General features: G+C 29.2%; 1 long non-coding RNA gene across 1 annotated transcript; it reads right to left on the bottom strand.

The window, feature by feature from the left end:
• Positions 1 to 1,860: 1,860 nt before the first annotated feature.
• On the bottom strand, positions 1,861 to 2,456 carry LOC136211438 (uncharacterized). Its single transcript, XR_010678646.1, has 2 exons — positions 2,259 to 2,456; positions 1,861 to 2,157 (listed from the first exon to the last, which is right to left on the bottom strand). It is a non-coding gene; the product is annotated as an uncharacterized lncRNA (long non-coding RNA).
• Between the last annotated feature and the right edge of the window lie 11,942 nt (positions 2,457 to 14,398).

The raw sequence follows: 14,398 nt of genomic DNA, 5'->3' as shown, positions 1-14,398 counted from the left end.
GATCATGATAAGGATTACTTGAGGAGATACAAAGTTTTGATTTGGTGTCCACTGATGTAGGAGATGGTTTGCATAAAGATATGTTGGACCATTCTATAATTTCTTCTGCATATTTCCTTTGGGAAAGAAATAGCCCTTATGGTCTGGTGACAGAAATACCTAGAAAATAGTTGAGAGGACCTAAGTCCTTCATAGAAAACTCAAACCCGAGCTTAGACATGATAGACTCTCGAAGGGTATCTGGAGAAGCCACTAGAATAATGTCATATACATAAAGAAGAATGTAAGCCATATTATTGCCCCGACAATAAATAAAAAAATAAGCCCAAAGTAGCCACAAAATTAGCAAAACACTAGTACCAAGCACGAGGAGCTTGCTTAAGCCCATAGAGAGAATTTTTAAGCAAAGAGACATAATCAACATGTGTAGAAACGCGAAATCCAAGGGGTTGATACATATAAACTGTTTCATTGAGATCTCCATGTAAAAACACATTCTGCATATCTAATTGATGAAGACACCAAGATTTGGATAATGCAATGTTGAATATAGTCCGAATAGTAGCTAGTTTGACAACCGGCAAGAACGTTTCACCACAATGCATAACTATTTGCTGACCTGCACCATCACCTACTAGGCGGGCTTTATGCGTTTCAAATGATTCATCATATTTCTTTTTATGCCTGAAAATCCACCCACAAACTTTGAATGATATTAGCATTAGATGAACAAGGCACCGCCACACGTCTTATATTTTCAATAAGAGCATCATATTCATCTTCCATGGCCATTTTCCAATTATGATTGTTTAATGCATATAATGAGATTTGTGGGCAAAAGAGAAATGATTTTTTTAGCTGAAGAAATGAAGATTAAGAATCTTTCGGGGATTAAAAAAAATACCATGTTGGGCTTGGTAGTCATTTGAGGAGAGTGGGAAGGATGTGGATGGGGGCTGGTCTAGGCAAGTGGGTTGGACGAGGTAGCTATTTGTGGTGAGTTTGGTCGGCTAATTATATTACTTTAGTGATATGATGCACTTCTCCTTAGAGTTATATTTCACACGCATCAAATACTATGCTTTGGCACAATTGAAATTGTCTTTAACTATATAATTGTGTATTCCTCCATTACTCCAGGAGTAATAAATCGAGTGAATACACATGTATATATTTTTTTCTTCACAATCATATCTCTTTTGTAGTGGTATGCAAAACAATTTTTATTGTTCAAGTCTATTATACTCTCGAAATACCCTAAAATGTCTAGTAAAAAGAGAAACAAGTAGCTGCCCATCAAAATAGCTTGATAAGCCTAAATTAGAAAATAAGTTATCCGACTCACAAACCGTCTAACAAAAAGGCTTTATGGATTTGAAAATAGTAATTTTTTTTTTTTTTTTTTTTTTTTACAAGTGATGATCCTTCTGCAGAAGTTGTGGTGTTAGTGTCCTAGAACCGTTCAACATAATATTTTTGTTTTTTGATTTTCTGGGCTAGCTAGTTCTTACTCTGAAAAGAAATAAATATCGACTATAACATAAACAAAATGTTTTGATAGGACATATTGCTAATATTTCATGAGAAAAAAAATATTGACTTTAAATATAGCTATTAATTTTACAAAGAAAAACATATATCAGCACAGATTACAAGGGATGTGATATTGTGCCTTTATGACAGGATTCCTTCTCCTATATGTCATGTTATAAGCCACATATATATATTTACTCAATTTTCTAATTCATTTCCTTTTCTGGAATATCTTAGTAAGTTTTGCAGATTCAATAATCATACTCATACATGATTCTGTTTAATTAAAAACATGTAAACTGGAATTATACTGAACATAATAATGAATTAATGTAACCAATTTAAGATCTTTTATCATAATATGGAAGTCTTCATAGATTTTTTATTTTTTTTCAATACAAATTCATGAATTCTTGGAAGTAATAATTGAATAATATATTTTTATAGAAGCCGAGTAACAGTAACCGCCAGGACCTTCAGCTCGTGTGAAGGTCCGAGGCCGGGGCAGCCAAGCCACATAGGCACCCGGTGTCCTCAAAATAAAAGTAACGTATGATCTCTTGCTCAAATGAGTGTTCCAATTGCATGGATGCTTCAGCTTCACAGCCAAATTTAATGAACTTCCTGCAATAATTTAGGGTTTTGAATTAATTAAGGAAATGATACAAGAAAAGAGAAGGCAAGAACTGAAAAGGTTGCATATATGAAATGAAAGATTTAATTACCTCATGAAGTCTTTATCTTGAAAACAAAAATGTTATATGCATATCTAGGCTAGATATATCTTCTCTGCTATAAATGGAGAAATGATATTCATATGAGAGCCTAGCTTTCATATCCCTCTATTTATATTGATTTGTGAATGAAACCTAATCTTTTACTGTATATATTTACACTCGTAATACTGTCTTTTTATGTATAGTTTTGTCACATCAAATCAAAATTTTGAGATTCTCTTGTTTTTCACTAGCTAAAATAATAATTCAAGTACCTAGCTAGCTAGTTAAAATATAAGAGGGAAAACGTGTTTCATTGATGTAGGATGGGTGAAATGTAGGTTTTTTTCTATTATTATTATTAAGGGCTAATTTTTTTTTTAAAAAAAATTCATGTATCTACAGTGATTTACTGATGAATGATTGTGGTTTTATTGTTGTCAAAACGAAGACCGTACTTTGTTGAAATTTGCAAAATTGATGAATATTGAATTGACATTAAGAATTTTATCATTAACGACCTCAAAATAAAAAAAATTCAAGAATTTACAATTTAGGTGTTTTTTGGTAAGAAAAAAAGAAAGTTAATGCGTAGAGAGAAAACTCAAAAATTGATGATTTTAAAAAATAAAAAATGTGATTCCATTGTAATTGTGATACTAAACAATTTTAATTCTTAAAAAATTTCATTTTGAGATCGTTAATAGTCAAATTGGCAATGTCAATTTAAAAGACATCGATTATGCAAATATCGACTAGTATGGTCCTTGTTTTGATAATAAAAAATCAAATTTTTTCATCTACAAGATGCTGGGGGCAATTGGGTTTCTGGCTTTTCTCAGAACCTAAGGATGAGATCTTCCTTTTCTGCAGAGCTCTGGTGGATCCTTTCTGGTCTTAAGTTGGTCATTGATATGGGGCTGAAAATGTTGCTTGTGGATTCTGACAATCTTGAAGCAGTTAATATGGTTGCTAATAACAAAACTTTGTGTCTGAGTAGTCAAAACCTTGTCAAAGAGATCAGAAGATTGTGTTCTTCATTTGAGACCATCTCCTTTGGTCATGTGTACAGAGAATAGGGTGGCAGATCGCCTTGCTACTGAGGGCCATGAAAGGATGCCGGGAATTACAACTTTCTCTTCTCCTCCAAACTTTCTTTGTTCCTTTCTATCTGATGATCGGGTGGGGGATAGCTTCCCTAGGCTAATCCCGGGTTAGTTGTTGGTTTTTGTTTTTCTTTCCCTTTCCTACCAAAAAAAATATAACCACATTAATATTATGTAATTAATTAATTATATATTTTTTAATTATTTGTTTATATAAAATCCTAAATCCTAAAATAAAGATTATAAACCCTAAAAGAATAAACCCTAGACCCAACATTATAAACCCTAACACTAAAATATATAATGTGGTGGCTTAGCTGAAATTTATTTATAATAATACTATAAACATGGCGTGGGATAGAGGGGTACTATTGTGGGATAAAGAGCACGATTTTATCGTGATGGATTCTTTTATTATTATTATTAAAAAAAGATAGGTGTAAAATGTTTACAGTTATAAATAATTTTATTTGAAAGTGTGCAATTTTACTCTTAAAGTTGATAAGTTGGATGAAATTTGAGAAATAATTCAGCAAACTGTTTTCTCGGTCATGAATCTTGTCATATATACTTCAAATATGCATCACTTTATCACTCATTAGCAAGAGATAACAAACATACGATTAGATATGAAAAAAAATAAAAGAAAATATATACTAATTTGACAAAAAAAAATCATATATTTCGCAGAATTTATAAATATTAATCTCCAATCCTATTATTAAATCATAAAAAATAAGAAATCTGTGTTTTATAATAATATTTGAAATTGACCAAACTTGTGAACATTAGTGAGTAAAATTACTCTTAAATAGCGATGTTAAAAATAAAATTGCATATTTTTAAATGTTAAGAATAAAATATCTCATTTTGCATCTAATCCCTGAATAAAAACTGAGTTTAGTTAAAAAAAGTACACCAACTCCAGAGACTTTTTAACTCTAGAGGACCCCTACCCCCAGTGATGCAATACTGTAAAAAAGAGAGGAAAGTAGCTGCCCACTAAAAAAAGGGTCAGATTGATTTTTTTTTTTTTTTTTAATGCTTATGGTGTTAGTTTCATAGAATTCTTCAATTTAATCTTTGTCTTTTCCTGATTTTTCTGGGCTAGTTCTTACTCTGAGAAAGAAATAAATATTGATTAACAGAAACAAAATATGTTAATTTCGACAGCAGATATTGCTAATATTTCAGTAGAAAGCAAAATATTGGTTTTAAATTTACCTATTAATTAATTTAACAAACAAAAACATATATCATCTGAAAAATCTAATTTGTCAAGATTACAATGGATCTGTGTCATACAGAAAAAAAAGAAAAGAAAAAAAAAAGTGATATTGTGCCTTTAATGACATGATTCCTTTTCCATTTGTTTTTACAGAATATTCCTTTTCCATTTCTTACCATTCAGATCATTATCTTTATAAAAAAAACATTAAATATTCATTATCAATCAAAAGAAAAGCAAGATTCTTATTTTACAGAATATTCATTATCTTTTCCAAGTGTTCATCAATTTGTAATTTTTTTTTTCATTATCTTACTTTACTTTATATAATTAAGGATTCTTAAGTTTCAAAAAAAAAAGGATTCTTATTTTTTTTTTAAAAGTGCAGATTTATTGCTCATGTAAAAATTGATAAAATTTTACTTTAGTATCTTACCTGATAGAAAATTTGAACAAATTGGACCGTTATTTGATTGTCACATCAGTCATTTTAAACAAATTTATCTATAAATTGAAATAGTTTGGTGCATTTTATCACATTTTAATCAATTTTGTTATGATTAACTTATATGTTTTTGACTTAATTATTGGCTTTTAAACATATTTTGTTTGTACGGTGTTAGTAACACAATAAATATTTTAGACATGATTGATATTTGAAAAATCCGACATTGCATTTAAATAACAATAAATCAGTATGTTCATATTTTCTACTCTCTCCATTTCCTTATATAGGTCATTCTAGCAAATTACAGTTTTTTCCCCCAAATATAAGTCATTCTAGAATTCCAAGAGATTTTAGTTTAGTTTTTTAGTCCAAATGTTAAAAAAATTTTATATTGGTATATGTGTTTTTTAATATTCCAATGTTTATTCTCCAATAGTGATATGAGAGAGAATTTTAGTGAAATACCCTAAAATAACTTATACAGAGAAATGAAAGGAATACTACATCAAGATAAAATTGATACATTAAGGATAAATCTACACTTCCAGAGAAGATATAGGTAAATATATCCTTATCCCTATCATTAATTTGATCTATCCAAACAAGAACCACACAAGTCCTGGTTGATATATATGGTCCACCTAATTGAATGGTATTAGTTGCTATCATTTACAGATTTCATCCAAAATGTAATAATCCTTCACATTCATATGAGCTTGTTTTGTCTCTCATCGTACCATTTGATTTGACTCTGCTTTCACCCATCACTCTCGGTTTAAATCAATTCATTTACAGCCACTCATTTACACTGTGATTTATATGTAATAATTAAGGGCATAAAAAGTCATTAAAAATCTTAAAATATCAAAATTATCAATTAGATTTTTGAATTAAGAAAAAATTATTAATTGAGTTTTTATTTTTTAACGAGTTAATACATATATTTGCCTCTGTGTTTTCTCGGAAAAACAGATTTGCCCTTAAATCAAATAAACCCACAAAACTATCCCTGAATTTTTCACAAACCTACAATTATAATCTAATCTAACAGAGCTCTTAAACGGCGTTCACATCTAACCTGCTTGTCTCCAGAAAAACTTCAGAAAAGAACAACAAATCACAAACAGAAAAAAATATGCACATTCAATTTCGATTAAAAGCAAGTTAGAAGAACAGATTTGTGAAAATTCATTTTCATAAAAGCTCAATCAACCTAATAAAACGGCGTCTAAACCTTCCTAATTAATCCAAAAGCAATAGAAATAGAAAACAATAAGAAACCAAATGAATTTTGATTGTCGTCATCCAATTTTTTTGGAGACAAAAAGGTTTGATGTCATTGCCGTTTAGCAGCTCTGTTAGATTAGGGTGTAATTGCAGGTTTATGGAAAATTCAAGGATAATTTTGTGGGTTTATTTGATTTAAGGGAAAATCTGTTTTTCCGCGAAAACACAGGGGCAAATATGTGTATTAACCATTTTTTAAACAAAAATCAAATTGAGACCTCATCAAAAATTATTCGGTTGAACAGTTTCAAATAATCACAGTTTCTGATTTTAGGATAGGATGATAATTCAATTGATAATTTTTTATTGATGATTTTAATAGTTTAGGATCTTAATTGTTTTTGAAGCTTTAATCTGAGAACCAAATTGGTGTAATGCCAGGATTAACCAATTGAATTTTATAAATTAGTATTCCAACAATTATATTTTCTTTTCTTTCTTTATTATTTTTTATTTATAGTACATAAAAATCTAAATACAATCTGCTAAATATTATTGAATTTTTTAAAAGAAGTTATAATTAAGTTAAAACTAATATAGTCATAAAATAATTAAGTTCTCTTTTCTTTAGAATTTTCATAAAGCATATTGTGTACCATGAAATTCAAATTTTGAAATTGATTTTACTTTTCATTTGAAGTACGAAAAACTCAAAGTATTAATGATTTTTTTAAAACAAATTGAGTGTTATATACATAGGACTCTATAAAACTCAAATAGCCAGGCTATATGAAAACTAGTAAATCTTATAAGTAGGAAGCAAACTTAAGCCCAGTTGGTTTTGATTAAAATTAAGTTAACTTGCTATTAAATTGAAAGGAAAAACCTTTCCTTCTGGAGGTAAGAAAATCATGATTGGGATAGACGGATCAAAAGCTATGAAACTTGGATGTGGGTCTTTTGTCGAAATAGAATGTCCTCACTTTTTTTTTTATCGTTAATGTAAAGTACCATTCCTCTCTTTTTTTTTGTTTTACGCCCTCTAGATCTTCCTCAGCCAGGCTTGGTAGAATAGAAGAACAAGTACAAGTATTAGTAGCATAGCAAAAATGTGTTCTTCGTCATTAAATTAATATGTTTGCTTGTGGTAATTGTGGCCTCTTAGGAGAATCAATGACTGCATCTTTGATGCACTTGCTAGTACATCTGAAAATTCTTAACTGGCTAGTTGTAAATAGCCCCAGACTAGGGAACAAAGGATTATACCGGACTTACCTACACTGAGATATTGACGGTGATTCTCAAATATCACAGAACAGAACAGAATGTGATATGATGAGATAGAATGCAATAGAAACTGAACTGAATGTTATTGAACTGAATTGAATTGAACTAAATTGAATACTACTTAACTGAACTTAACAACAATGATAATATTAGACTTTAAAAATAGCAATACAACAACAACAACAACAAAGCCTTAGTCCTGAAATGATTCGGGGTCGGCTAACATGAACCATCATATAAAACCGTGAAAATCAAGTCGTGTCAGCGACACAGATTCGCTCCCTCCACTCCGTCCTATCCACTACCATATTTTCCTCAATTCTCAATAAACTCATATCACTCTCGATCACCCTCCTCCAAGTTTGCTTAGGTCTTCCCCTACCCCTCACCACTACATCCCTTTGCCACTCTTCGGTTCTCCTAACCGGCGCATCAAGCGCTCTACGTCTCACATGGCCAAGGAGAAGTGACCTGAAGGTTGATTGTTTGTCATGTTTGAACGGAAAAGATCTGAAGGTCACTTGCTCTCCATACTCACCACAGCAAATAATGGAGATATATGATTTTTAGTGTTGCCTTCCGATCGTGGGCGTCACCAGTGTTGGAATCGGTTCCTAGGAAAACTCTGACGTACAAGTTAGATAGAGAAAGGATTAACTAGAGATAAAGAGATATTTCACCTCATTCAATGGGACTTGCTTGTCATTATTAGAGCTTTTAAGATGGGTCAGATCTGGTTGGACCGATGGTTTGGATGTGTGCTTGGGTTATTGAGCAAATTACATTGAAAAACAGTTTTAAGATATTTATTATAATTTTGTCAAATATTGCAGTTATTTTTTTTGGGTTTTAAAAAAAAAATAAAAAGCAGTTTCACCCTTTGATATTGGATACTAAAGCCACGTTTTTCTCTTTTAAAATATGTTAAAATCACTTTTAATTTTCAAATACTTGACATTTTAAGAAAATTTTTATAAATCTTGATTATTGTAAATAATTAACCTAATCATGACTAATATGTAATTTACCCTTGGTTATTTGGCTTTATGGACTTGGCCCATATGGCTTATCATCATGGGAAAATTACATAAAAATTCACCTTTTAACAACTATTTACAACTATATCAAATCATAATTAAATTAAAAATAATTGGAACGTTTTTTTATTAATGTTAAAAAATGTAGCGATAACGCTTTTTGGTAGCGGTATGCTATTTTCAATTACTGTTATTGCCAAATTCTAAATAAAATGACTAACCGTGGCTGCCACCTAGATGATATATGGATGTCACTTAGCTGACCAAAACGATATGTGTCAGCTAGGTGGCAGCCACATGTCTTTTGGATCAGTTAAGTGATAGTTATGTATGGTTTCGGTCAATAGTGAAAGTTGATTAATTATGATGTGGAAGTCATATCATTTTTCTGATATCTTTTGGCCTTTTAGAATTGTTGAAGCGAATTTATTAAAGTAAATTCAAAATTGAATGGTTTTATTGAGAAAAAAAAATTCAAATTTGAATCAACATTATGAAACAGCTATGAAACTTCGTTCACTAACAGGGAAATTTATAAAATTGGATCAAATAGGAAGTCTATTTATATATTTAGACCAATTATTCAAACCATTACCTATCTAGGCTATTTATTTGTGACTTTTCCAAAATATCACAAACCTTTCATCTTCCTCCTTCCTTTCTATCATTTTCATCGTTTCATTTTCCCCTTCCTGTCAATCATTTCATCTTCCCCTTTCCTTTATATTGTGCGAATCACCTCCATTTTTTCATCATCATGTATTTTTTTCCTCTCTTTGTCTCTTTGTTTTTGTGAAGACATGGTTATTCATCTTCTTGTTTCTTCTTCGTCTCTTTGTTTCTTTCTTCTTGTGCAAATCGAAGACATCACTATTCGACGTTCTTCTGCGTTTATCATATGTTTATTGTCGATTTCAATGGCAAAAGACGAAAATAAGGTAAGTATCTACTATATTTCTCATGTTTCATCTTCATCTCTTTCCAGAAAATGACTTCGCATAACGAGTTTACTTCACATTATGCGAAGCCTGTGAAGTAAAATCCTCCTCTGAAATAGTATTTTCTCCATAAAATAGCTTCGCAGCAGGGACGGAGCTAGCCCAGGGCTCAGGGGGGATTTCAACAATTGGAGGTAGCTGAGTTGGTTTGGTTTAGGATTTTTATTTTAATGTGAATGGTCATGGGTTCAATTCCCATCAAACTCATTTTGTTAAATTATATACAAAGCTTTATATTTATTTGAACTTTATTTTTCCAAATGGGCTCTTTGTTAACATAACACTCTTGAACTTATTTTTATTATATCTTATTTTTAGAATTTATTTTATCTCTTTTTCATAAAAAAAAATCAAATTCTTATTTTTAAAACTCAAATAACTTAATTTCTGAATTAAACGTTCTGAAAATTATAAATAATTTATAGCTAAAAATAAAAAAGTGTAAAAATATTAGCTAACATATCAAAATCACAAAGTTTTAGCGTGGTGGCGGCTAATTTTTTTTAGTTATAATCTCTTTTTCATAAAAAAAAAAGATTCAAATCCTTACTTTTGACACCCAAATAACTTAAATTCTGAATTGAATTTTATAAAAATTATAAATAATTTATAGCTAAAAATAAAATAAAAAAGTGTAATTTTTTTTATAATTTTTAGCCAACATACTAAAATCACAAAGTTTTAGCGTGTTGGAGACTAAAAAACAATTTATTATTTTTTTCATAAAAAAAATCAAATTCTTATTTTTAAAACTCAAATAACTTAATTTTAGAATTAAATGTTCTGAAAATTATAAATAATTTATAGCTAAAAAAAGTGTAAAAATATTAGTCAACATATCAAAATCACAAAGTTTTAACGTGGTGGCGGCTAATTTTTTTAGTTATTATCTCTTTTTCATAAAAAAAAATTCAAATTCTTACTTTTGAAACTCAAATAACTTAATTTCTAAATTGAATTTTTATAAAAATTATAAATAATTTATAGGTAAAAATAAAATAAAAAAGTGTAAAAAATTTATAATTTTTAGCCAACATTCCAAAGTCACAAAGTTTTAGCATGCTGGAAACTAAATTTTTTTTGTCCAACCCTAATGGGCAGGATTTCACAATGAATCTAGTGTTTCAAATACCAGATTCCTTGAAATAATGATACTGATCGGTGCAATTAACTATGATAGACATTTACAGCTTGTTTGGATAGAGGTATTTTAAAGTAAGTGAGGGTAAGTGAGGGTAGCTAATCTTGTTTGTTTGAGGTGTAATTGAATGTAATAGTAAGTGAGGGTAAGTGATGTGAAATTTGACTGATTTTCTTGACACCCCAAATTAGAGGGTAGGGAAGTGACAGATTTTTCTTTTCCAAAATTACCCTATATATTTTATTTTAAAATAAGACATTGTTTGGATATAAAAGTAATTTTGTATATAACTTACTTTACCTTACCATGAAACCAAACACAATTACATTATTAAACTATCACTTACCTTACCTTCTATCCAAACACAACAAATTATTTCATTCACTTCACTTATCTTATCCTACCTTATTTTACTTTAAAATATCCTCATCCAACTGGTAGAGTATTACACGATTTTTTTTTAACTCTACATTAAAATTATCATTAAAATAAGTATTTCTTTTAGGAATTATCCAAAACTTGAATGCATGAAAATGAAATTGATTGGTTTGTCATTATGGAAGCAATTGAGTAGCCGGGTCCAGTAAAACACACCCACGTGATCATACATCTATTTATACCCTAATCATGTGAATGTGGTGGTGTATCACATGATATACAACACCACTTTTATAATAACGCCTTCCGATATGGGTTTTATATTTGTAAATTTAATTTAACAACATTTTGTGTCGGTTTTTATTGTTATTTATTGATACTCTTTTTTTACTATTATTTATGATGTTTTAAAAAAATTAACTATATTTTAAAAAATAATTTCTATCTTTTAAGTTAATAATAACTACTGTAGTTCTTACCAAAAAAAAAAATAATAATAACTACTGTAGTATTATATCCTTGCATTGTACGTAGAGATGGATTTACAGTACAGACAATAAATGCATTTGTCTCCACCAAGATTTAGAAAGTAATAAAATACCGGATTAAACCTCTATTTGGGATTAAATTTGAGAATAATTTTAAAATTGGGTGGGGTTAGAAAATAATTCTCAGGAAGAGGCTGTTTTTCTAACCATAGTTAGTTTAGGTACACAAGTGAAATATTAGAAAAATATTATTTTATAAAAATAAATATAAAAAGAAATTAATTTATCCTTTTATAAAAATAAAATTATTATTATAATAATGTTATTGAATTTGTATTTTATAAATTTGATTTAAAATAAAATTTAATTTTGCTTGAAAACGTTATGATTAAATTTGCACAATTTCATACGTTAGGGCTAAATCTGTACTTCAGTTAAAACGTTACGGTTAAATATTTAGTGTATTACTAACAAAAAAATATATTTAGTATATTAATAATAGAGTAAAATATTTTAGACATTTTCAAAGAAATTGTGATTAATTTATACGTAACAGTTGTAGTTTTTTTTAAACTGTCTAAAATATTTTACTATATTATTAATATAGTTACGAAAAAAATGTAATTGATTCAATTTATCGACAAACTGGTTTAGAAAGTCTGACGTGGCTAAATAACAGTCAAACAATTTTTTTTTCAAATTTTCGGTAGCATATGGTTAAAATTGATCTTCCTTGGAAACGTTAGTGTTAAATTTACATAATTTCATACATTAGGGCTAAATCTGCACTTCGCTTGAAACGTTACCGTTAAATATTTAGTGCATTACTAAGAAAAAAAAATTAGTGCATTAATAACACAATAAAATATTTTAGACAATTTTAAAAAAGTATGATTAATTTATATATAGCAGGTTTATTTTTTTGAAACTGTCTAAAATATTTTACTGTGTTATTAATACAGTTGCAAAAAAAAAAATATGAAACTGTTTCAGCTTATCGACAAACTGGTTTAGAAGGTTCGATGTAGCTAAATAACAATTAAACAAATCTTTTTAAATTTTCGATAGTGTATGGTCAAATTTGATCTTGCTTGAAAATTATACAAATTTAATAACATCAGTATAATTTATATATAAATCTATTTTTATTTTTATAAATTAATAAATTAATTTGTTTTATTAATTTTATTTTTATTTTTATAAAAAATATATAATTTTTTTTTTATATATTTGTTTGGGACAGTGGCGTGCAACCACTGCTCCACTAGTAGGCAGGAATCCCAAATGGATTCCTGTCCACTAGCCCATTAGGCACCGTAATGGGACCACTCTACCAAGATGTCACCATTACGGTTAAAAGTACGCCGTAATGGTACCTAAACTAACCATACAGCTCCTTCCTAAGAATTAATTTCTAACCCCATCCAACTTTGAAATTATTTCCAAATTTAATCCCAAACAGAGGTTTAATCCTAAAATACCAGGTATATGATTTCGATTTTTCGAAATTTTCTCCCTTTCAAACACAAATCGACATTGATGAATAGGAGGAGCGTTGTTGTTTTCGCGTAAAAGAGAAGAGGTAGGAGAAGGTAACTGAAATGTTTTTTTTTTGTCTTTCAATCAGACAAACGACGTCGTTCGACTTAAGTAGAACAACACCGACAAACAAAAAGACCTTTCAGACCTCAATTTTTTGCTTTTAGTCTCTTACTTTATCTTGAATTGTAATTTGTATTGTGTTTATTGTTGGTTTGGTTGCAATTTTGCAAATTGCAGGGATGTGTTGCAGTAGTTTTGCGATTTATGTTGAACTGATTTCCTAATTTGGCAAGGATTTGATTTGAACTAATTAGTAAAAATATATTAATTGAGCGATTTAACAAGTAAATGATTTGATTTGAACCAATTAGCAATTTAACAAGATGTTGATTTGAACCAATTAGTAAAAATATACCAATTGAGAAATTTTACAAGCATATGATTTGATTTGAACTAATTAGTAATTTAGCAAGTGTTTGATTTGAACTGATTAGTAAAAATGTACCAATTGAGTAATTTAACAAACAAAAACCGATTAGCAATTTAGTAAAGATTTGATTTAAACCAATTAGCAAAAGTTTGAAGTAATAGAGCGATTTAAAGTTAACTATTCGTAAACTTTTTGATAATTTGATATGCTTAAATTATTTAATAATTATGAAATTAACAATTGTACACGGTTAAAGTTAGTGGCGAATACATGATTACTCGATTGGGGGAACCGATTTTACACGTGCATTTAAGATTTTTTTTTGCTGAATCGAACTTGCTCAATTTTTTTTTTGTATATATACGTGTTATAATTTGAATGGTCAAGAACCAATTTTTAAGTATTAATGTACAATTTCTCAAAAATTAAGCTAGATTTCGTTTAATAGTCCTAACATGTAAAAAAAATGGATTTAGGAAGGGCTGAACAACTAAAAATAATTAAAAAAAATTATTTCAGAGGGCCTAACAGGCCCAGGCCCCTATCTACGCCCCTGGTTAAAGTTATTTAGTAATTATACATTAACTATTTGTAAATTAAATTTAGTAATGGTAACACTAGTTTGAATTTTCGAGAAAATTACAAAATTGGGTCAAATGGGAGACCCATTTACATATTTAACTCATTTACTCAACCTACTGCATATCTAGACTATGTTTGTGTGACTTTCCCAAAATACCCTTAACCTTTCATCTTCCCCATTCCCCTTTCTGGTTACGCGAACGGTTACTCTTCCTTAGATGATTCCAAGACCTTTTATCTTTATCTCTTCCTTTATA

The sequence above is a fragment of the Euphorbia lathyris genome, chromosome 1 (genome assembly GCF_963576675.1).
Source record: "Euphorbia lathyris chromosome 1, ddEupLath1.1, whole genome shotgun sequence".
Lineage (NCBI taxonomy): Eukaryota > Viridiplantae > Streptophyta > Magnoliopsida > Malpighiales > Euphorbiaceae > Euphorbia > Euphorbia lathyris.
Note: the sequence above shows the minus strand (reverse complement) of the source record. Positions and strands in the feature narration are given on the sequence as shown.